Source organism: Camelus ferus, chromosome 30, assembly GCF_009834535.1.
Source record: "Camelus ferus isolate YT-003-E chromosome 30, BCGSAC_Cfer_1.0, whole genome shotgun sequence".
Classification (NCBI taxonomy): domain Eukaryota; kingdom Metazoa; phylum Chordata; class Mammalia; order Artiodactyla; family Camelidae; genus Camelus; species Camelus ferus.
The window spans coordinates 14684175-14709468 of record NC_045725.1 but is presented as its reverse complement, the minus strand read 5'-3'; the positions used below and the strand labels follow the sequence as shown (position 1 = coordinate 14709468).

Sequence of the window (25294 nt, the reverse complement as noted above, 5' to 3'; positions counted from 1 at the left end):
TAATTTTAAAATCACTTGGTTTTCATACACACATACACAGACACATGTGGACAGATCTGCTGGGATTTTGGTTGGACTTACATTGAATCTGTAGCTCACACTGGAGAGAACAGACATCTTAATACTGTTGATCCTTTCACTCCATGAACATGGTACTCCATTTACTGATGCCTCTGATTTCTCTCGCGTTGTTTTGTGCTTCTCAGTATAGATGTTGTGCCCGTATTTCACTGGGTTCATTGCTTAAATATTTAATTTTTTAAAATGCTATTGTAAGTGCTATCTAAATTTTTTTTAATCTTGCATTTGTTTGTTACTAGTCTATGGAAAATACAATTGATTTTTGATCACTGACCTTGTATTCATCAGCCTTGCTAAAAATTCACTTACTAGTTCTAGTTCTGTCTTAACCAAAGTATAAACGAACTGCAGAAGGACACCCCCAACCCCTTCTGCAGAATGCTATGCCTCAATAAACACACACTGGCTGTCCTGAAAATCTGCCCACAGCAGGAGGAGGAGAAAGAAGGATGTCCCCTGGGCCCTGGGGATCCCTGATCATTGGTCCTGGGGCAGGTGTAAACCCCTCAAACTCGCTCTCCACCCCACTCTTGCACTGAGCTGCTTTTTTTTTTTTTTTTTTTATGGTTTACAGCCCCTTGCCACCATTAAAATGAGTCCTTACCTCTTTGCTCTGTGACTAAGAGAAGTCATGCAGAGGCCAAATGAAAATCACTGGTGGGCCTGAAGGAGACGAATTTACACAACTCCTCTCCTCTCTGAGGGGTCGTGGCTGGATTTCTGTGGGAGGCTGTGGCATGAGCTGGGCTATGCTGGCAAAGAAGGGCAAACTGACACCGAGGAGTGAGTGTGTGGAGGTCACCTGGGGCCTTGGAACACCTAACACAGTCAGTCACCAAATATTCACCAGGGTCCTAACAACGGACTTTGCTTGGTCCTCAATTTGGGATACATCAATGCATGTAGTACCAGCCTTATCTTCCAGGATTGTTCTGGAGATAAGAAAGCAAAGTCCACACTACCCGAAGAGAAAGGTTGTCTAAACTGGAGCAGGAGACCTGGGTTGGAGTTCTAGCTCCATCACCAGCAAAACGGAAGCCTTCTGACACGTGGCCTCCTGCTGTGCATGGGCCTGGCTTCCCAGCAAAGTTATAAGAGGGAATTGGTCATTCTTTATGGTGGTGTCCAGCTCTGAGGCTTTCCCTTAGAAACAGTCCAGAAGGGAACACTCATGATCAGTGGTCAGGCAGTCATGGAGATCGGAAGAGCAGTGTGTATTGACCTGGAAAGATCCGTGTGCATCAAGGATGAGGAAGGTTTACTGGGGAGGTGGGTCTTGAGTGCGAGATTGAGTATGGGAAGAGTTGGGTGGGTGGAGAGGAGGGGGCTAGTCCCCCAGTGTGTCTGTCTTGGGGGACCCTATTTGGGGTATCCTCTCCCCACCAGGGAATATGACCTCATGGAGTGGCCTGGGTGTAAATCAGGGATGGAAAGGATGCGAAAGGTGGTGGGTATCTCGGAGAGAATGGGTGAGGGCCCCCATCTACAGGTGTGCAAGGGAGGCCCCACACTGTGGTTGACAGGTTGGGACACCTGGTTCAGGCTCAGAGACCCACATGAAATAGTCAAAGGTGGCCTACAGCTGTCACTGAAAAACCCCCCCGAGGAATCTTGAGGAGAGAAGGCACTCCTCCTGGGAGGCTCTTGGGGAGGGGGTCCTTCCTTCACTGAACGTTTGTGGAGCATCTCTCTGGTGGCTGGATGCTGGGGTAGAAACATGAATAAGACACACTCCCTGCCTCTGGGCATGAGTTTCAAGATGGTGCAGTGGGTGCCAGGGTGGTGCTAAGCCCAGACCGCAGGAACTCCCAGCCCGGACAGCGGCGCTGAGGGGAGGGCTGGTGCTACAGCTTCTCAGAGAAGGCGGAACCCAGAGCTTCACCCTTAAGAGAGTCACAGAGAAATGAAGCAGCTGAAGGCAGCTCCCCTGGGTTGCTGCCCCTGCTGTTGGCATCTCCAGAGTATGTTTCTAGAATCAGAAGGTGACAAGGTCCATTCTTCCTCATCTCGGGGCGTGCGGTCCCACAGGCTGGGCGGTTTCAGTGGTGCCACCTCCCCACCTCTGGCTGCTGCCTGAACCTTGAGCTCTGACTTTGACTCTGCTGAGTTATAACCACCTTAGGGGACACCATTTGTGTTGTTTTCAGACACTTTGGCTGCAGCTGATTGCATGTGGACTTTGCTAGGACGGTGTGGGCAGAGGGAAGCAGCAAAGAGGCAGCCTTAGACAGAGAAGGGGTGGAGACAGACGTGACAGAGGCAGATGGCACCGAAGCCAGACACCTGTGCCCTGACACGCCTGCTTGACCAAGGGCCTGGCATCTGTGCTGGGGCCATGGGTGGGTGTGAGCGAGGGGGCGGGGCAGGAGGCTGCGGGGCCTAGTGGAGAACAGGGCCTGGAGTGCAGGCGGGGATGTGGTGGTGAACCCCAGTCTGCAGATCCCTGCGGAGGTGGGGAGGGGCTCCCTCGCTCCTGAACCTTGCCTGCTGCCCAGAGCCATGGGTGTCAGGCACCACGGAGATCTCCTGGCTCTGTGGGCGCCCTTTGCTTCCTGGGCGGACTGCACGTGAGCCGGTATCCTGTGAGCCATCTTCGCCTCTGCCCAGGCTGTGCCAGTGTCAACAGTGCCATCAGTGGTCCAGGCTGCCCTTCCGTGTCCTCCCGCAGGCTGTGTGTGGTGGGCGGCGCAGCAGTGACAAAGGGCTTCCTGGACACACACACTCTCCCCCGACTAAGATCTGAGAACCCAGATGGGCCAGGCAGAGGGGGGCACCCCAGCTTTCTCAGCATCGACAGCCCCCACCTTCAGCTCATCCAACACCTCGTCCACCACATCTCCATCCTCTTCGGCCTGTCTTCCCTGCTGTCTCCTCTCGCCCCCAGCTGTCTCTACTGATTTACTTGGCTCTCACCTGGAAGGTCCCACCTCGTCCTTCTCTGTCTCTCAATCCCACTCACCCCCGGATCTTGGGCTCAGTCCTTCTCAGCCTCCCCAGGCCTCAGCAGCCCCCATTCTCACTGCACAAGTGGATCCCCAGACCCCAGCCTGCCCACTAGGCTTTGGGCCCCCTCTGTGTGCATTCTGTTGCCCCCTCCCTGCCGAGACAGCAAGGCACAAACGCAGAGTATCCCCTTGTCCCATCTCCTCCCCAGCCCAACACCTGATGCACAGAGACCACAAATGTCCCCGAGCCCACTGGTGTGGGAAGGAAGGATGTGGTCCTGTCCGGTGGTATGGCCCACTGTAAGTCCTGGGTCCTGTGTGACTTCCAGTGAGGCGGGGGCCTTGGCAAGCGAGTTCCCCTGGGATAGGGGAGCAGTCAAACCACAAAGGGAGATGGCAGGCTGCGGGCTGGGGGAGCTGCAAGTAGCCAAGGAGGGAAGAGGAGTAATAGAGAGTCCGGGTGACAGCTGGGTATGCCGTGGATGTATGCAGCAACCTGGGCTTTTTCCAAGGAAGAATGGAACAAAGGCTCAGGAGTTGTGGTGTCAGAGAGGGACGTGGGCCTGGGATTAGAAAAGGCTGTCTTTTATTTATGCAGCCGGGTGGTGGGGACACAGGTGTTTGTGATATTATTTTTATGCCTTTTTGTATGTCTGGAATATTTCATCACAAGTTTTTAAAAGAGAGAAGTGCCCGAGGCCAAGACAAAGGAGGAGGCTCTGGAAAAGATGGAGGGAAGAGGCTTGAGGAGAGGCAGGACACCTGCAATGCAGGTGGAGGAGGGGCAGGGCTCCTGGAAGGGGAAGGAGGAAGATGCAAGGAAAACCCAAGGTCGTGAGTCACTGAGGCTCTGTCCAGAACTTGCCAGAGTGCGGCCAGGACTGAGCCAGGGGTGATGTCGTCACGGGGAAGGACCACAGATGAGATCTGATCAAGTTTATTCAGATACAAAAGACTGCCCTTCTGTGGCCTGCCGGTCCCTTGGATTATGGTCCGAGGCTTGTAACTAACTGCTTCTAGGCACTTAGGCTCGGCTGTCAGGGGAGGAGGGGAATTTCTGGTCCTATCATTGTGTTATTGTTTTTAAAAAAATCATTTAAAAGTAAGTGAATCTCCTTTTCAGCATGGCTGGCGTTTGGAGGGCAGAGAAATTATGTGTCGTGAGGGTGGAGGGGGTACTGTCAAAGGGGAATGATTCACTTTACAAACATGACTTAAATAACAATGCCTTCAGTGGGCTTAGGTGAGATTCAAGGTGTTAGGCTGTTTAGACCCAGTCTTGCACAGAAAACAGAGCTCACCTGCGCAGGTGCCACGGCCTGCTCCCCTGTGGGCGTGCCTGCGTCTGTGTCGGGCTGAGAGGACAGTGCCCAGGGCGGTGGCCCTGCCCTGCGTGGGGCTCTGAGGAATGAGACCAAGATTGTTGCTTTCCAGGGGGGTCGCGGGGACCCATGCTGAATGCTGACTGCCCCTCGGGGAGAGCTCCTACATCCTGCCCACCCACAGGGCTGCTTGGACCACAGGCCTTTATTTCAATTGCTATTGTGCAGAGTTGGAGCCGGGAGGAGGGCAGATGGCTGACGGCAGCTCTGGGCCACGCTTTGTGGGGGCACAGGGCTTCTGGAAGACTCTATCCTAATGACTCAGTGGACGTTAATATTATTTACAAGAAAACCGTGATAACAAGGCAGCAACTGGCCTCTGGGTCTGGCTTGTCCGCCGTGGTATTAGATGCTTCATTCATGCCTGCTAGCGGTTGGTGTGACGGTGTGGCAGTGAGCCTGGGGTTGATGAAGGGCCTGCCTCTTTAGGCCGGGGTTAGATTTGCCAGACTCGTCTTGCCCACGCGCAGCCACGTTGGGCCGCTCGCCAGGACTGAATGAGTGGGTGGCAAAATGAATCTGGGTGGGATTTTCTCACCTGTGAACCCGAAAGAGGTTCACAGAAGAGACCAGGTGGACGATGTGGCTGATGTTGTGGAGTCTGTTCCTGTGATGGGTTCTTTGCTGCTTCTCAGTGGCCAGTCCACTCTACAGAGTCCCCGGGACCGTCCCTGTGTCTGCAGTGTGGACGCCCGGGTGTTGGCCTCAAGAGCAATTGGGGAAGCACCCTGAGTGGGAATGGGAGCTGAGGGCTGTTGACGAGAGTGAATAGAACTTCCTAGAAGCTCCTGGCGCTGCAACCAGAGGTGGTGTGAGCACTGGAGAGGGGGCTGTGGGCCCTGAGATGGGCAGCGTGCTGGGAACTGGGTGCCCAGGCAGAGGTGGGCGGTGAGGCTGTGTGTGCCCTGGGCAGTGGAGGGGAGCCCGTGATGCAGGGGTGTGTGAGGCAGGATGCAATCTGGTTCATGGGCCCAGAGATCAAGGAGAGACTTCTGGTTAAACATGGCGACTGGCCACATCCGTTTAGCTCTGCCCGCTTCCTAATCACCCCCCAGCCATGGCACTAATGAGAGTGGCAGAGCCCAGCTCCACAAAGACCATGGGACAGGAGAGAAGGCAACAGCAGGCCAAGGGTGTCGGCAAAACTGTGGGGGCCGGAAGGTCTATGGATGGATGGGTACTCATTTAGGAGAGGAGAGCGGAAACCCAAGCTTGGGTAGCGAGAAGAAGCCTCTAGAAGCATTCATCCTGGACTCCCCCCGCCCTCACCGACCCTCAAACAGCTCAGAAATAGGAGTTCCACATACTTCTGAAGGTAAGGCGAAGAATGCGTTTGAAAATTTGGAAATTGGTTGAAAATATTCAGAAAGAATCGTTGGACCCCAGCTCCCCTCCCATAACTTCGCATCTCCACCTTGGTCAAAGACCTGAAGTTTCTAAAAGGACATGATTCAGAGAAGTTCTGGACTCAGACACTGTGTACAAGTGACAGCAAGTTTGCACACTGTACTCAAAATGAGAGAATTTATTGAAAGATTACAACCCGAGTTGTGAGACTTCCAGCTTCTCTCCACTCTTGGCTCCAAGAATACTGGCAGCTCATGTCTGTTCCCTAGGCAGGGTGACTGGAAGGTTCCTTGGCGTGTAAACTGATCCGCCCAAGAGGGAGAAAATCCTACACGTACATTACGTGTGCACGTGTGGGTATATGCACGTCTGTGTATACAGATATGTTTGTGTCTATATGTGTATGTGTGTGTGAGATTCTGCATGTTTACGTGTGTATGTGTAGATTCCCCCAAAGAAATGACCCCATTTCTCCCTAATCCTCCAACTTTTTAGTGTCTTGCTCTTAAATATAAATGCTAGTCAAGGATCACCTGGCATTTCTGAAAAGAAAACCTCTAACATGAATTATCCAGAGAAAGAAAGAGAGAAAACAATTAAACTGAAGAAAAAAAAAGGAGCTGGAAGGAACAGAGCCAAATCTAGGGAAGAAAACTTCAATAAAACTGTAATTAACGTCCTTAGAGAGATAAGAGGAGATAATGCGTCCATAAAATGAGAACAGAGTTATCAAAAAGGAACATTCAAAGAATAAGGAAGAACCTTAAGAAGTTAAACATATAAAAGCAGAAGTTTAAAAACCAGCAGAGGATATGAAAAGTGAGTTCAGGGACTTTCTCAGAAAGTAAGAAAAGAAGGCAATAAATGTAGAAACCAGGATAGGAAAAAAAATCAGGACATCAGAAGCTGCGTCTGGGAGGGTTGGTGGAAGAGACCCCAGAAGTAGAGAGCAGAGGCCCCCGAGGGGAGGAGATTGTCGGAGACGTCACATGAGGAAGTTCCCAGGACTGGAGGGCACGTGCTTCCAGACGACGTGAAGGAAGATGCGTTCTGTGGATGTTCTTGTGGATGGAACAGACCCACCTCTGGGCCCATCCTCGTGGAGTTTCAGAATGCTGGGGGCAGAGAGAAGGTTCACACGCCTTTCAGGGAGGAGGAGAGTGGATCGTGTACAACAGTGGGAACACAGAACAGAACCGGGCTTTCCGACAGCACCCCTGGAAACTAGAAGACACGGGCCAAAGCCTTCAGCCTTCCAAGGGAAGGTGGTTTCCAATATAGCTTTTTACTCACAGCCAAACAGACTATCAAGAGGGAGAGGGAATAAAGTGGGTGTAGATTGGGGTGATCTCAAAGGATGTACCTCCTGCACACTTTGTACCGATGAGGCAGGAGAGGAAACCAAAACAAGAATGACGTGTGTAGTAGACCAAGGAATGGGCCCCCAAAGATGTCTGCAACCTAATGCCCAGAACCTGTGGACATGTGGGGTTACACAGCAAAAGGGAGTTAAGGTTGCAGATGGAATGACAATTGCTCATCAGCTGACCTGGAGATGGAGAGATGACCCTGGGTTATGCAGTGTAATCACAGGGTCCTTAGAAGTGGAAGAAGGAGACAGAGGTCAGAGTGATGCAGTGCAGAAAGGACTCTTCTGGGGTTGGTTGCTGTGGAGATGGAGGGAAGGGGCCATGAGCCAAGGAATGCGGGCATCCCCTAGAAGCTGGAGAGGCAGACGGCCTCCCCTAGCACCTTCAGTACGACCCTGCCACCACCGTGATTTTAGTCCCGTGAAACCCACTTCAGACTTCTGACCTCCAGAACTGTGGGGTAACAGCTTTGTGTTGTTTTAAGCCACTTAGTTTGTGGTAATTTGTTCCAGCAGTAATGGAACTGAATACAGTGTGGGATCCAGGAAACAAGGGGGTGAGAAGTCCCAGGTGACAGCTGTGCCGAAGGCTCAGGTCCAGACTGGAGCTGGAGGCTGTGGCCTCTGGATGGGATGGCTCCTGGGAAAACCCGAAAAGGGGATGGCAGATTCCTAACGCACTGAGCTGCTTGGGGAGGGGTTTTAGCCCTTCTGGCAGTCAGTTTGTGTGTAAACAAGTGTTAGGTGCACACAAAGCCATTTTTAACACTAGAGAAAATAAGTTTTGCAGAAAAGGATAGCCTGTGAACAGTAGAATAGTCTGCGCAGTCACCGTGGTGTGAACACTGACGACTGGTTTAACCGAGGTGGGGGTGTCCCTCTATTGGGAGGATACAGAGAACAAAACTGTGGATTTAGAGGAAGTAGGGTTGGGGGCATAAGAGAGATAAAACCTTCTCTTCCATCATGGGGCACTAACAGATAACCTCTAAACGTGGAAGATGTATAAACAACATATAGCACGTGCTAGGAACAAAGTCGTGCTCCCCCCGAATACAGATGCTGTGTGGCTGTATTCAGAGTAAGGACGTAACTAAGGTTAAGTGAATTTGTAGGGTGGAGCCCTGATGAGCATCCTTACAAGAAGAGATACGGGCGAGTTCGCTCTTGACCGCAGTGAGGACACAGTGAGAAGGTGGCTGTCTGCAAGCCAGGAAGCAGGCTCTCACCCGAAACCAAATCGGCAAGCACCTAGACCTCGGACTTCCTAGCCTCCAGGACTAGGAGAAATAAATTTGTGTTGTTTGAGCCAGCAGTCTATGGTATTTTGTTATGACAGCCCTCGTTGACGAATACAGCATGTTATTTAGAAATGTGTTGCTAAAAACACAATAAATAGCTAAAATAATTGAGAGTGGTTATCTCTGGGAGTTGGTACTCAGTGTGGAGAGGCTGGAGTAGGGACTGCTATTTTTAATTGTTGGGCTTTTATTACTTTTGATTTTTCAAGCCATGTGTATGTGTTAGTTTAATTTTTAAAAGTAAATCAATTAAAAAACACTAAAGGGAATGGATTGGCTTAGATAAGTGTAAAATTCAGAAGCAGGGTGTTCTTCAGGAGGAGTTTGATGAGGTCTCCAGCTCCATTGTTATGTAGCTCAGTGCTGTCCTCTGGACTCTTACAGCAACAAAATGGCTGCAGCAGCTCCAGGCCTTGCATGTGCCTTCAACATCTCCAGTGATGGAGCCTCTCCCCAGAGGTCCCCAGCAAACATCTCCTTACATCTTATGTGTTAGAATTTGTTCCCTCACCGTGGCCAGGGGGCTGAGCTGAGCTGATTGGCTTAAACCAAACATAATCCACCTCTGAAACACTTGGCTATGGGGGGCAGGTGGTAATCTGGGAGGAAATTAGTGTTCTCTTGCCAAGAGGAAGGGGTGGCTCAAAATAGCAAGCATCCACTACAAATGTGTTCCTCTGGAGAGTATTTTCCTACTTCTCCTTGTGAGGGATGGGTCCCTGCTAATACTTCTGATCGGTTGGTTGGTTGGTTGATTTGATGGCATTTAAGTTAGATGTTAACTTTTGATCTGTGTGATCCATGAAATAGGGACGGCTGAACGTAGACAAATGGCTTTGATAAGGGAGGCTGAAAGAAGGAGGGAATCCCATGCCATGGAACGGATGTGGGAACATCAAGAATGAAAGACAGGTGCGTCCAAAGCCCCATTCGCAGGGGAAGGGTGCACAACTGCGACTCAGTTGGATGTGATCATAAATTTCAGCCTGGGGAAGATGGTGTGACTGAGGGACGACTCCTAGACGTTGCCTTGACTCCACATTTCTCCCCAGCCAACCTAATGCAGATGCTAGAAATTATGTCATTAGAAACTCTTCTCTGTGGAAGAAATTCCCAGGCCGCTGGGAGAGGGCACATTTGGCTATTGCCTGTCTTAAAGCAGAAGCGTTTGCCAAATCCTTCCTGGACAGCTGCAGCGGGAGGAGGCTTCGGGTGTGGGAGGGGAAGAGGGGAGAAGCATCCGGAGGGGTGGGGCCCACTTGGCACAGGTGTGGAGGTGGGAGGAAGGGAACCAGGTGAGGACCAAGGTGGGGCGGGGCAGCACTGGGTCCTCAGTCCCTGGAGAATTAACCTTAACCTGAGTCCTGATGAGGGGAGCCCTAGACGCTCTCTACACCGCTATTAACCAGCTTGCCAAACTCACCAGCGTTCTCCATTCCCTCTGACGGATGCCCGCAGCTGGAAGAACACTTGGGGCAGGAGGGCGGCTGTCCAAACCGTCCACCATGTCTGCTCCCACCAGCTCAGCTGAGTGCTTTCCTAGAGGCAGCTGGCTTACTTCCCAAACCTGTTTATGCCAGTGGAACTTGCTATTGTAATTATGCAGTTTAATTAAGTATTATACAAACCAATTAAGTACCACTGCAAAAAAAAAAAAAAGGAAAAAGAAAAAAGAAAAGAAAAAAAAGTCATTTCAATGAAAACTCAGCTGAAGCTTTGGAAAAATCCAAAAAGGACTAGTCGATGTTGTAAAGCATTGAGTTAGATGTGGGTGAAACAGCTATGAGAGATTGGGGAAATAGCCAGAAAACTGAGGGAGATTTTTATTTTGTAAGTATGGTTCATTTCTCATTCCACTTTTTAAAAAATCATCAGAAATTATAGTGCCATGTGAGTGTGATTTATGCCACAAAGACAGCAGGAACAATTCCATCCAGGAGATGTGAAGTTAAAAAAAAGGCCTGGGCTTTACAGCCAAAGTTTGGTGAATGAATGTACAAACATATGTTAGATGTTAAAATACTTCAGTTAGCTGACCAGTCATCTCAGCTAAGAGGACTTCGAACATAGTGTGTTTGTGGGGAGCTTCAGCTCCTGGAAACTCGCTCCCACCCCTCTGAATGAGAGGCTGGTAGGCAGGACGAGATTATACTTTTGGGCCACAGATGCTTATTTGGCTGGGTTTCCCAGAGCTGACAGAATTGGGAGCAGCCAGGGAACAACAGAGGGGGTTTGGGGATGGCTTAAGCCTGGGCCGGTCCCTCAGCTCCCTCCTAGCCATTACCCCAGCGGCTTGAGCAGGAAGCTCTAGTCCAGCCTCCATTCTCTGCCTGGACAACAGGGAGCAGGGTGATTCCACAGATGCCGAAGACTCAGCTCAGAGGCGGCTGACACTTGGGTTCTTTACCTGCCCTTGTGGTTGCATCTCCTGCTCCTTTGCACACCTCGACTGCTCCAGCCAGACCTGGTAACTCACTGCCCTGATTATATGAGACCGTTCTCACCTCGGCATCTTTGCTAAGAGTCTCCCTACTCTCTATATCCTCCTCTGCTTACTGTCTGCTGCCTCCAGGAAGCCCTCCCTGATTACCCCCTGAGCTTACTGCGTATACCACCCTTCTGCACTTAGTCTTAACTGCCTCCTCATCTTTCTAAGATACGGGGTGGGGGGGGGTTCAGTGCTGAGTGGAAGTACTCACCCAGGTTCACAGGCCAAACCAGGCCTCCTCCAAGCTATAAAAATGAAGTTCTTCTTGAGACCCTTCCTGGATTTAATTTCAGACACTCCCACCTAACAATCACTACCCTGCATGATTGCACAAATTTTACCATTAATGCCCCTGCAATGGGCATAGAGGCAAATACTATTTGCTCTGAAAAGAGTATTTGTTCTGAAAAGCTAATGTGGGGAAAGCAATGATCTCCTGAAGGCCCCCAGGAGTTTCCTGCCCCTGCAAAAATTTCAGGAGTTCAGCTCAACTGGGTTCTTTACAAAACCTTTAGACCAGAGACTTCCTGTAAGCCAGGCACCAGGGTGGGGGCGGGGGACGATGAGTAGGGATGGGAGGATCCAGGGATGAATGAGCCAGGATGGCATCTCCCTCCAGAGCTGATGAGCTGGTGTGGGAGATGGCCACATCTCTGAGGGACTAGGATACATGGTACACAAAATGCTGAGGGAGATGGGTAATCCGGGCAGACTTCCTGCAGGAGGTGAGGGCTGAGGGGATCTAGGGAGAGAACCTTGAGGGAGGCCAGGCCAGCCAGGAGGGGTCTTATATTTCACACAGATGCAAATAGTGCCTCCACCCAGCCCTGATATGCCTGGTGGCCTTGCTCCAGATCATGTCTGATGCCTCCTGGGAGGGGGAACTGGGTAGTTGAGGCAGACACCTCTTTCCTCTGTCATGTGGTGGATGTTCCAGGGAAGAGCTCTGACTGGGTTTTCCCAAACCCCAAAGGTTGGGTGGCACTGCAGGTGCGACACCTCCTAGTCGGCCTGGGACAGCCGTTTTATGCCTGCTGTCCCCAGGTAACTAGTCAGAGTGTACCCTTTCACTCTCAGCGGTGTCCTTGTTTGGACAGTAAGAGGAGGGTTGGCCTACCAATGCTGCATGTTGGCGGCAGGGATTCAGTCCCAGGGAGAGAAGGGCCAGCCACTCCCCTTCTGCCATGGGGGCCACCTGTCCCCCTTCCAAACACCCGCCGCACCGCCCGCACTGCCTGGCCTCACTTGCATTGATGCTACCTGCAGGTTTGTCTTCCGCGTCACTGTGATACAGGGTAAGCAGTGGAGTTCGAAGATAAAAAGTAAAATACATCCCTTTCCCAGGGGATCAATGTTTTCTTCCACCTGAGAGGGGCCTGGAAACATGTTTTAGAAAGAAAACCTGATGTTAAATTATTCCCGTCACACTGGACACCTGGTGAGATAGAACTTTCTGGAAAGCAGGTTTAGATTCAGGGAGGCAGGTGAGTGATAGCACTCGGAGACCAGGGAATAGGACAAGTGGCAGGACTCCCAGAGACAGGAAGAGCCACCAAGGGGAAGCCAGTGGCCACCGAAGACAGAGCAGGCCTGCCTCCCTGTGTGGCTGGCTGGAGCTCCGGATGCCGCCATTGCCAGCCTGATATCAGTCCCTCCGAGGACTGACGAGCCTTGCTCCCGCTGTCCCCCGGTTTCCCCTCCCAGTACTTGCCGACAGCCAGCCTTGAAACCCCAGCCCCAGTGGGGAGCAGAACCAGGCCAGCAGGGCTGGGGGTACCACCAGGCAGAGTCCGCAGGACATCCCTCCCCAGACTCCGTCAGCCAATGAAATCAGGCACAGAGAACCTCCGTGTTAAACCCAAGAGGCCCCCTCCTCCCCTCACCCCTGCAGGATGAATTCTGCTGCCGCTAAGATGCCTTCTCCATGAGCCCTGCAGACATGAAGACTTGATCAAACTTTCTTTCTGCTGTTATAGAAAGAAATCTTTTCCTTTCTCCAAATTGGAACCATTTTCAATATCACAACACTGAATATTCTTTGTCATCCCCCTGTATCCACCCATGTTCTGGTGAGCCTGAAGCATCCTGCCTCACCAGTCAGAGAGCCGTGGGCGCCCTCCCCTGCTGGTCCGGGCAGGGTGCTGCCGGGAGTCAGGGTCTGGGCAGCCATTGCCATCTCCTTCAGCTCATCCAGGCCAATCCCTTGCTCAGATTTGCCAGCCCCAGAAACACTCCCCTGAGGCCAGAAAAAATAAAATGTGTGTGACTGAGCAGTTGGGCGGGGCTGGGTAGCCTGACCAGGGAGATAAGGCCTTTGTTCCTTGGACAGGCTCTTCTCCCGTCCCTGCCCCCCGGCCCAGGCCCTGGTGTTGGCTTTGGCTCTGGGCTCAGCCTTCCCTCCTTCTCAGGCTACTTAAGATTCTAGGCCAAGGTCACAGAAATTCAGACTCCCAAGGGGCCATCACCCTCTAAGCAATGTGATGAGCTGGACCCCAGTTCATGGGTTTCCCAGAGGTGCCCCTGTGTCAGGCCCTTGGGTCGAGGACACACACACACTTATCTATCTCTCAGCCCTTCCAGGAGGAGCAGGGGAATGTTCTCCTGCCACGTGGGGTCTCGGGGCCGAGCAGCGCAGTGTGGCAGGTGCGCCTGGGGGAGGACCGCAGGGCTGGGAAAGCGGCCTCCTGACCGAGCACAGGGTCGCCCCCATGGTGTGGGGGCACTGCTGCTGATTCTTTGCTGGGGACTTAGGGAGGCTTACAGTCAGATTCCTTCCTTTAATGCAGAAAGCAATAGGCATACAAATAATCACTATGTAATTCAATAAATGTTTCTCAGGCACCTGCTAGATCTGATGGTGGGGATGGAGGGAACAGAAGAGGCTGGGTGGAGTCTGGCTTGAGGGCAGGGGGCTGAGTCTCTTTGTGACTCTCCTCTGGAAGGCGGGGGGTAAGCCTGGCACAGGGCGCCGAGTCAGTGCCTAGTAGCCAGAGGTGTCCCGGTTGCCGGGGTGCACGGCTGTTTGCCTCACGAGCTGGGGGTCCTGCTGGCCTCTCCACTTGGCTTTCCCACGCTGGCTCTAACATTTTGGTTGGACACAGTTGCATTTGAAGTTGGAAGTATCGTGCTGGTCTCCTGCTCTTCCTCCAAGTCCTCAGCATGGGGCCTGGCTGCCCAGCGGGGCTCAGTGATATCCTGGGTACTAATTGGCCCTGAGTGTTGTTTTTCTGAGATGTTTTTTTAAATTGGTAGACTACTTTTCAGAGAAGTTTTAGGTTTATAGAAAAATTGAGCAGAACATACAGAGAATTCCCATATACCTTCTTTCCTTCCCCTCCCTCCGGTTCTCTCCCATTTTCGTGCATTAGTGCGGTACATGTGTTGTAACTGATGAATTAGTATTGATACATCATCATTAACTAAAGCCCATAGTTTACATTAGAGTTCACTCTTTGTGTCGTGCAGTTTTATAGGTTTTAACAAACGCACAAGGCCGTGTCTCTACCATTAAAGTATCATACAGAATAATTTCACTGCCGGAAAAATCCTCTGTGATTTAACTGTCCTTTCCTCCCCCTGGCTACCACTAATCTTTTTACTGTCTCCATAGTTTTGCCTTTTCCAGAAGGTTATATAGTTGGAATCATACAGTATGTAGCCTTTTCAGACCGACTTCTTTCACTTGGAAATATGCACGTAAGTTTCCTCCATGTCTTCGTGACTTGCTAGCTCATTTCTAGTTTAGTGCTGAGTAATACTCCACTGCCTGGAGGGACCACAGTTTATTTGTCCATCACCCACTGAAGGACATCTTGGTGGCCTCCATTTTTGACAGTTATGAATAAAGCTGCTGTAAACATCCGTGTGCAGGTTTTTGTGTAGACATAAGTTTTCAGCTCCTTTGGATAAACACCTAAGGGTGTGGCTGCTGGATCCTGTAGTAAGAGTAGGTCTCATTCTGTGAGGAACTGCTGAATTGTCTTCCCAAGTCTGTGTGCCTTTCTGCATCCCCAGGGTGGCTGATTTTACCATCAGAGGAAAAAGCAAACTGCAGCCCACGCCACATAGCCTCTGAAGGATTCTGAAAAGAGAAGCCTCTGCCTCTCTGTCATCATAGACCCTTGGCTGGCCAGCCAGCACCCCCACCCTCACTGACAGCCCATCACCCCAGGCCTCTTCTCACAAGGCGCTGGGCTGCCTCCAGCCCGCCAGCGCTTTCCACAGGAGCGAGGTCAACTCTCATCCACGTGCGGGTCTCGTACTGGGCACTGGGAGTTTAGCATGAAATTCAACCTGCATCACACCAACCAGAAGGGCCCAGCCAGAGGACGGCATGGTTTGGGGATTGTGGACATTTATGCCCAGAATGAAACAGTGCCTGAGTCAGGCTACAGGTCCACCATGGAGCAGACCTCCCAGGGAAAAGCTGGTCTCGCTCTGCTCACGCAAGAACAACGGATGCCGGGCCCTGGACCAGGTGTTTCTCTCCATTTCCTCATTTCATCTCTGCTTTAGCCCTGGGAGGTAGGAGGTCCATGCCATCATTCTGCCCATTTTGCTGTTGAAAAGCTGAAGTAGAGAGAGGTTAAGTCACTTGCCCAGCGCCACACAGCTAGTCCATGGCAGGGCCAGTCTGGCTCTAAACCACTAGGGATTCTGGCCTCCTGGGAGCTGCAGGGCCCCAAGGCAGAGACCATGACCTCACTGTCCCCTGAGGGCACGTCTCATGGCCTCTGCCCCTCCCTGTGAGGCTCACCACTGGAGACTAGGAGCCAGAGCTGGTCACTCCAGTATCATTGTTGGGAGAGGCTGTGATCTGCCCACCTTCATGCAGCATCGGAGAGCCTCCCTCCCAGCTGCGCGTGCTTGCTAAGGGGCTGCTGGGGGGGCTCAGGGTAAGCAGGACACAGCCTGAACCTCCCCTCCCAGCAGGGTAGGGTGGATGTGTGTAGGCCCCAGACTGGGAGTCTGGGACTTGGGTTCTGGTTCTGCTCTTGTCTTCGGTGTGAGTTGGGGTGAATCATTTGCCCTCTCTGGGTCTGGGGGCCCTGGCTGCAGAGTGAGGGATTTCAGGGCCTCTCCAGCATGGACGGACATTCGATTTTTCAAAAAACCATTAGAGACTCTGAGAAGAACAATACCCAGTTTGTGTCATGTGCTGAGTGTAAGTGCCATGGCAGTTCCTAGAAGAGAAAGGTTAGTACAGATTCGGGGAAAAACAAAACAAAACAAAGATTTCATGAATTTGCAGCAGCTCTCAAGACAGCGTCTCTGCAAAGGCAGCTGATGAGAAGAGGGTTCTTCACCGATGAGCAGAAAGGCCACGAGGGGCCAAGGCCGCGTCTGCAGCACAGTCTGGCCTGTACCCTGCCCGGGGCCTGCCCCTCTGGAGGGTCCAGGGTCAAATGTGGCCTGACTCACAGGCACTGTTTCATTCTGGGCATAGACTTCCACAGTCCCCAAACCATGCCGTCCTCTGGCTAGGCCCTTCCGGTTGGTGTGATGCAGGTTGAATCTCATGCTAAACTCCCAGGCCACACAGGAACAGCTGGAAAAGGCTCTGAGTCCGAGGACTCGGTTGAGCATGGCTAGCACTTGTAAGGTCTCAGAGGAAGTCACTCAGCATCTCGGTACCTCTATCTCCCCGACTGTAACCTGTCCTGGAGGAAGTTCGCAGGCAGGAACCGCACCTTTTCATGTGTACATCCCCAGCAGGTAGCTAAGACCTGGGGATTCAGCCAATGCTCACTAAATGGGTTAAATCTATCCCACTTGCCTGACACGTATGTGGGAAAATACTTTTTTAAATTATCAGGTGTTGTACAAATGTTAGTTTATATTAACTAATACGAGTGCTAATATTAATACGAGAAGTAAGCTGCCAGTCATACAGTTCTGATTCCCACTTTGTCTTCCTATTGCTACTGAAAGCCAGGAGTGATCGGAGATGGAGTCGTGTTGCTTGTGGCCACATGTTTGCAGACAAATGCGGACCTCCCACCTTCCCAGTGTCTGTACGCTCAGGGAGGAGAGAGGAGAGAAGAGGGGATGAGGATGGAGAAGGGGAGGGATGACGTACTGCACAGTCTGGTCAAGGGCCAACTGTTTCTCCCCTCGACAGCAGGCTGGAGCCAGACCCCTCTGCTCCTGGACCACTGCTTTCTTCTCATATGGGGGAGAACCATGAGTGTGTGCCTCCCAGAGACCTGGCCCTTGGTAGACAGTGCCAGCTGGTCATGGAGCCAAGGGCTGGGGAGACGGAGCCTGGAAGATGCCCTTTGGCCCATTTCCAGCCATTCCTGGATATGCAAGGAAACAAGTCTTTAGTCTGGAGTGTTCCTTAATGATCCAAGGAAAGCGAGGCAGCCAGATTGTTGGGCTTGAGAGCCCCCAGGTCAGGGTCTGGGAAGGCACCTGGCGTGAACTTGGACCTTATCTCTCCAGAGGCGAAGTGGTGTCCAACACCTGATGGGATGGATGGAGTGGCGGGGTGGGTAACTATTAGCTTGGAAAGTTGGTAACTTCACATCCTCATCTTGAATCATAATTTTACTTTTTAAAAAAATTGTTTTTATTTAATTTATTTTTTTAATGGCGGTACTGGGGATTGAACCCAGGACCTCATACATGCTAAGCATGCGCTCTACCACTGAGCTATACCCTCCCCCTTTATGTACTTTTTAAGTTGGAAGGGACTTTAGTGATAACTCCCTCAATTTGAAGATGAGAACAGTAAGGCTCGGAGAAGGAAAGAGGCTTGTCCAGAGTGTTCCCCTTGTCTTATAAGCCTAGATTTTTTTTTCTTTTACTTTTAACACTGTTGTTTTTTTTTTTTTTTTTTGAGACTTAAAGCACATTCCAAGAAAAAATCAGGACCCTGAAAAAAATTATCCATGCTATTTATTCACTCTCACTCGGAGAAGCTGTTAGTGCTAATGACCTTTCCAAATTAATAAAATCTGTAAAGGCTCACTTGTTTATTGCACACACTGAGTTACAGCTCTAAGTGGCCGGAGGGAACTGCATGCCCGCCTGCAATATTTAGTTCTAGGGTTCTGCAGGCAGCAGACGTGCTTTGTACCCCAGGCAGGGGATCTGTGACCAGATTCCCTGAGAAAGGAGGTGAAGCCCATTGTCCCTCTCAGAGCCTTGCGGCAACAGCCCACGGTGTGCTCAGGGTCCGTGGCAGACAAAAAATATTAGTGATGCTCCATCCAGGGGTCGTTTGGGGGGATTTTTTGGGGAGAGACAAACCTTTCAGACATGAGGATAGAACAGTAGCTAAGTGAGTGCTTCATTTCAGAGAAATGACATTCTGACATTCAGAGAAGGCAGAAGTGGGAGGTACCCAGAGGGCTTGGAGGAGGAGGTGGAATTTGATGTAGACCCATTAAAAAGAGGAGAGTTAGGTCTGGTGGAGGCCACAGGAAAGGGCTTTCTAGGCGAGGAGCACAGGGTGGGAATGAGCCCATGTGCCTGGGAGAGGAAGCGGGCACAGGGCATGGTGGATGGGACTGGTCGGGCGAAGAGACCACGTTCTGGAGAGTGACGTTGTTTGGACTCCAGGAAGTGGGCACTGGAGGATGCTGTTTCTTACGCTCAGACACCTCCACCTGTGACTGTGCTGCATGGACACCGTGTTTACAAGCCATGGGATTCCCTGGCCCACAGTCACACTGTCCCATTTGTCCCTGAGTCCTGGTGGCAGTCTCCCTATTGGAACTTGTGGCCTCACTTTGACTTCCAGGATGAAGTGGATGAAAGTCTTTTAGAGAAAAGCTGTGTATGTTGTACTATTACGGCAGGAGGAAATTTTTTAATTGTAAAATATACGTTACATAAAATTTACCACATTAACCATTTTTAAGTGTACAGGTGAGTGGCATTAAGTATATTCACATAGTTTTACAACCGTCACCACCATCCCTCTCTAGACCTTTTTCATCTTCCCCAAATTAAACACCAACGCCCCGTCTCCCCATCTCCTCAGCTCCCGGTTAGCATCTCTATTCTACTTTCTGTCTAAGAATTTGACAACCCTAGATACTTATATAAGTGGAATCATCCAGCATTTGTCCTTTCGTGGTTGGCTTATTTCACTTAGCATAATGTCCCCCAGTTCATCCATGTTGTAGCAAGTGTCAGAATGTCCTTCCTCACTAAGGCCGAATAACATTCCATTGTACGCATATTGCACACTTTGCTTAATCCATTCATCCAGTGGACACTTGAGTTGCTCCCATCTCCTGCCTATTGTGAGTAATGCTGCTATGAACATGGGTGTGCGATTATCTAAGTCCCTTGCAGGACGATTTTGAGCTTTAAAAAAAAAAAAAGTGCTTCAGGCTTTCAAATGATCAGGTCTGATCTGCTGGCCCTGGCTGCTATCGCTCCACAAGGAGCAGATCGCCAGCTTGCTATTTCCCACGAGGGGAGACTCTCCTGCCTTGAGCAGGGCTCTCCATTACCCTCTGCCGGGGACACAGATCGCAGGCTGGCCTCGGGCGCGCGGGGCCTCTCCCCCACGTCACTCTGAGCTGCTTCACTCTGTGTGTTAGCCTGTGTCGAGGCCTCTCTGCCTTCACTTCTTATCCTGAAACACATCAGTCATGTTGAATTTGTCCCTTGCCGAGGAAGCAAGCGCTTTGTGCTCTTGCTTGGTAAGTTCTTCCTCCTACCTTCTAAAATGTATTTAGCCACGAGTGTAAAAGCCAAGGGGAGTCACTCACGCACCGCTCTCCCTCCTTGTCCTGTATCTTCACCCTCCCCTACTCCCTCCAAAAATCTCCGCACGCTGCCAAAGAACTAAAGGGCATCCTGTCTTGAAGCATCACTACCCCTGGGCATTAATTGCCTCTACAGATCCCAAACTCACCTAAAACACATTAAAGTGGTGACACGCTCAGGCAGAAAGGCAGGAGGACTCACAGTTCAGGTTGGCATTGTCATTAACTCAAGTCTTTGGTGTCGACTCCCTCCTGCACCGAATGTCCTTCCCGGCCTCACAGTCAACCTCCGAAATGCATTTTCTGGCCTTTGGTGGTTTGTGTCAGCTCTTGAACATTATTTAAATGTAGTTTGGGGCCCATGCATGCAATTACCATTGTGTTATTATTCAGAACCAGATTGTTAAGATTCAGGCAGCTGTACAAGGAGATGCCCTGTGCTGTGAGGTCCAATTTAGGAGGGCCTTCCGAGCTGGCGCGCGGGGTTGCTAGGCAACCCCATGCTACAGCAGAGGAGGCCTCACTCCAGAGTGGGAAGAAGCCCAGCGCCTTTGGGGAATTGGAGGCAGTGGTCAATCTGAGACTGGCATGGCGCCGGGGAGGGGGAGGGAGGCGATGTGGGCTGAACCCATGGCCCTAGGTGGGGGGGTGGGATCTTGCCAGGGGCGCCCACCCAACTAGCACGCGGTGTTCCTGGGAGGGGAGAGTGCTGCTGGGAGCGAGGACGCAGAGAAGGTGCAGAAGCCAGAGGTCGGCCAGGAAACGGCTGAAGGATACCCAGAGCAGATGCTAATATGCTTCTCCATCCCTTTCTTCTCTTTGCAGGAAATGAGCAGGTTTGCAGAGAAACTGCTGGCCTGAAATTTAAGAAGAAGGCGTCGTTGCTTGTGAGTCTGAATCTTGCTTTTTTAGGTCTGTGGTTTGACAATGTTCCTGGGAACTGGGTGGGTTTCCCTGTGTGGGGAAGGGAGCACGAATGACCTTGATGGAGTCGGCTTTTGGTTCGTCTAGAAGGTGCCTCTGGCTGGGTGGGGTCGGACCCAGGAATGTAAGGCTGTGAAGGCGCATGGTTCAAATCCTGGCTCTGCCCTCTGAGTGGAACGTGCTCCCACTGGCTCCTGAAAGAGAGTCGCTCCCTTGTGGTTGGTTGGTGTGCGGGAGGAGCAGGACTCCTCTGCGATAAAGGACGATGTGTCTTTGTTTACCCTGGAGCCACAGACAGTTTGTACAATTCCAAGTTTGCTGCTAGGGTGAACAGGTTCTCAGAACAGGACATTCTCATATAGGCCATTTAACAGTGTGTTAAACTAGGAGCAATCGTATGACCCAAACCATGACTCCCATCTGAGAATATGATTAATTCACCAGGTGCCTGGCACCCGGAGGCTCTAAAAAATACAGAGGAGCTGTCAGTCCAGTGTGGGAGGAGAAGACATCTGAACATGAAACCGTGCAAGAACCTTATGAAAGGACATACGTTCCGCTCTGGCTCGAATGGGTCCAGGCGGAAATGCTGGTGATGGGAGTGGTCAGGGGAGACTTCCTGGGGAAAGAGAGGCAGGAGCTGGGCTGACAGAGGAGGGAGGCCGTTGCAAGGAGAAAGGCACAAGGCAGGGGCGCCAGGTTGTTAACACCCAATGGCCCATGTGGAGGACATCATAGACACGGGTCTGATGTGGGAGGGGAGGAAAAGCTGCGGATCTTGGGGAGGGCCAGATGGTACGGGACTTGAAATGGCTTCATGAATGGTCCATGTACAAAGGATCAGGATGGAGTAAAGTTTCCTTCACCTATGTAAGTAAAATTGTCTGCCAGTTTATGCCTCATCACGTGAAAATGGCCACATAGATTTTTTTTTTAACCAAATTTGAGGTTGTATTTGAGATTAATGTACACACTGGATAGATAACACGGAATTCACATTGGGGATCCCTCTTATATCTCAGTGAGAGAGACAGAGACAGCCTTCTTCAGACAGCTGCAGCTGAGGGTCATGAGACAGGTGGTGGGGACACACCCTAAGCTCCAGGTGGACAGTCAGCAGGACGGTGCCCCCCATGTCCACTCGCTTTTCCTGGGACCTGCTTCTCACCCAGGGAGCTCTAGGTACGATGTCCACGATGAGGAGCAGCTGGAATTTATTTATTTCACAAAGGTTAATTAACCATTTGTTCCAAGCAAGCAAGGGGAAGCTAGCTTGTTCTAAACGGCAAGAACCACCACCAATATTTACATGGCATTGCCAGTTTGCAGCACACTTGATGGTACTGCCTCATCTGAGCCTCACCAAAGCCCCGTCAGGTCATGTGCAGATGAGGAAACTGAGGCTCGGAGTAGTTAAATGTTTTGTTTGAGTTTGCTCCGTGGGTGGAGCTGGCGTTCGTGCTGACTTTCTGGTGCACGTCTCGGGGTGTCTGATAACAGAGCAGGCCTTCTGGGTCTGCTGCTGCCTGCTGCTTTTTCATCCTGGGGAAGAAGAGTGCTGTGTGGTTCCACTGGGTCTGGCGGTGGGAACTGTCTTCTGGATGGTGGGCGTTTTGCTGTGCCGCCTTTCATGGGATGTAGAGTGTCTGACTGGTGGTTTTGGTTGAGCAGGAAGGTGGTTATGGTTCTGCCCTCAAAGAGGTAGGCTCACGTGTGCTTCTATTACCAGGGACAATCCTCTGGGAAGATGCGGGAGGGTTCCATTTGGAGCCATTGGTGACTGACTCAGGTTGAGTTCCCTAGAAGCAGAGCCTGAGATGAGGATTCAGGTGCACATGATGTAGGAAGAGAGAACGTGTCGGGAAAGCTTGTAAGGAAGGGAGGGAAGCAGGATCGGGAAGGAGAGGCTGAGCAAAGGTGTGTCCGGGCAGGTCTCTCCTTGGCTGGGTGCCCAGTAGGAAAAGGGATCTGAGAAGGGCATTGGTCAAATTCACTACCACGCCGTGAGCATCACTATCATGAAGACAGCCAAAGCAGTTTCTGCCCGACCTGGCAGTAATTTTCATTGTAGTAAGTTCACATTTTAAGAGGATAGGTATTAAAATAGAAATTAATCGTGTCAAAGTCTGTTTTCACTGAAATAACTAGGTGCTGTTTTAACTGTAATTTATTTTTAATAGGTAATATAATTCTATGGCCCTAAATGCAAAAATACTTAAAAGCATACTGTGAAAATCTTCCCACCCCTGTCCCCAAGCAGCCTGGCTCGTCCCCTGGTGACAACCAATATTACCTGGGGTTTGGGTTACTTTCCAATGATAGTCTACACACTCTTTGACAACAGTGTGCTTTAGATTTCAAAGTTTTGCAGTAGAATAAGAGTAAGTCTTCTTGGTCCTCAAGAATCAGCAAAACTGGGTCTATCCCAGAAGGAGTTGAGCTGAAATGTGCCTTTTGTTTGGAGAGAGAGCAGTTCACCAAGTCAGCTCTCAGTGGAATGTTCAAAATGCATAAAAAGTTTATAAACAGGTTCAAACTCCTCCTATAGTATAGAGTCACTATACAAACAATTGATGTAAGAATTGCAAATGATTATCATTTCGTCGTGAAAGCAGATCACTTATAAAGAGTTTGAGATGCTGTATTACAGCCCTTGAAATTCCCAAGTATTTTCAATAACTTAAAATTCCATGAAATTCACTATTTAATTCAAATGGTTGCCGTCTCACTGCTTTTATAGTCTAATGTCATTTGCATGTCGTTTGATGGCTTCCTGAAATGTGTCCTGTTTCCAAAGTGCGTTTAGATGGACGGCAGTGTCAGCACCTTGTGAACTTCCTTTTGTGAAGTGACGTTGCTCTATGATTTGGACATACTTTCTCAGCAGAGGAGCTGGTCATGGATGGCACAGGTTCCTTTGTGGGTAAGCTCCCTGTCTTGGGAGGTGTTGAAAGACCAGCTGGGTCATCTGTCAGCAAAGTCATGTGGGAGAATCTACCCTACATGATAGGCAGGCTTAGAAGACTTTCGAGTTGCCATCGTAGCTGAGTCTGGTCTGGGCAGATTCGTTATCATCATTACCTTTATAGGCCGTTTACCTCCCTTGAAATCCAGGCTATTGGGCTCATGCTGCACGCTTATCTTCCAAATTTGGGTTCCACTGGTTTTGTCTAATGCTTATAAATGTCCAAATAGAACTGACTGTGTAATCCCAGAGGCCTGGCATGTTTTTCTCTTGCAAAGGGACTCCCTCCTTTCCTCTCTCCTTCATGTTTACGCCCTCTCTCAGGTTGCAAGAAAATCCCTTAACTTGTGCATGCCCTGTTCAAGCCCCGAGACAGATTTTGGTGGCAACCCCATGCGGCAACAGAAAAAAATCTTATTTCCGTCCAAGAAATAGAATCATTATCTTGATTGAAATAATATCTTTCCTCAACCTGCGACCAGATAAAGCATCAAATTGGTGGAGTCTCCTTATCACTGCACAGTTTGCAGGACCCAGGATAATGGCCTGTCAGCTGCCACTGGTGGGGCGGGTTCTGTGAGGCAGCGCCAGCATCTCTTGGTCAGATTTGGATTACACGGTGTCTGGTGCAACGTGAAATCATTCCATGAATGACGAGTATTATTATTTTAAAAGGTGAAGGTAGTGTTGAGCCTAGAACAGAGCAAGCAATAAATGCAACTACTATTCTTATTATGATCGTAGACTTTCATTAGGTAACATCTAACACGTACGGACAATTGCAGGAGTGACTGAAAGCTATAGAGGTTTTCGGATGTGGACTTTGTGGGTATGAGTGTTCTGGAATTCTGTGCTCTAGGACTGAGCTTCCCAGGACTGCAATCAGAGTAAGGGGGTGACTGGGCTTGAGAAGGAGGACTGGGTCCTAGTTGGAGGTGAACAGCCAGAGGCCAGCAAACCAACATCTTTGGGAAGGAAACTGAAAAAGCTGTGGGCAAGGAGCCAGGGGGTCTGGGTTCCACCCCACACCCACCAAGCAGCTGGGGCTTTGGGGTTCCTGTCTGCTCACCATTCAGAGAGGGTTACACGGAAGTGTCAGGAGAAGGAAGTGAGACATTTGTGCAAAGTCCAGGATGCTGCCTGTACCCTCAATCTTTCCTGTCCCCTGTCCAGTGACAGGGGAGATTTCTATATCTGGGCGTTTTTGAGTGCTTACTCTGTGACAGGCATATTCTAACCATTTTCTGTGTATTAACTTACTTAACCCTCACAACGATCTTACTCATTAGAAATCATCTGCCCTTTACAGGGGAGAAGGAGCAGAGAGGTTAAGTAAGTTGCACAGGGTCATACAGCCAGTCAGTGATGGAGCTGGGATTTGAAGCCAAGCAGTTTGCTTGGAGCTCTTGAAAACTTAAAATAGACTATATTATGACTAAATAATACAGTTCAAATATCTGGGGCTTTTACCAGACCTTAAACTATAATCCTGTGATAGGAAAAAATAGTAACAATAATAACAGTGGTGATGATGATGATGACCCCTTTGTAGTGTTTCAGCAGGTGTGGAGGTGGTTCCTGTGGCAGAGGTGGGAGGTTGAGTGAGAGTCTAGCCTGATCTTGGGCACCTGGTCACTCAGATCCTTTCTTGGCTTGGGACCCTACGAAGCTGTCCCCAGCTGCATGCACACTGTAGAGCACTCAGGTATGCGGGACTCGCCGCCACTGACTTGCCCCCTATCTGGTCCCTGCCCCCATCTTCCTCC

At 50.5% G+C, this 25294-nt stretch overlaps 1 protein-coding gene across 3 annotated transcripts in view; it reads left to right on the top strand.

Moving 5' to 3' along the window:
* ZBTB7C (zinc finger and BTB domain containing 7C) overlaps positions 1 to 25294 on the top strand; it is a 314920-nt gene that overhangs the window by 154974 nt on the left and 134652 nt on the right. For 2 of the 3 annotated variants that reach the window (XM_032470488.1, XM_032470490.1), the window contains exon 3: positions 20465 to 20526. The gene's annotated coding sequence lies outside the window, so the exon portion shown is untranslated. Of the gene's footprint in view, positions 1 to 20464; positions 20552 to 25294 lie in introns of all 3 variants that reach the window. The other variant, XM_032470491.1, reaches the window with a different exon arrangement.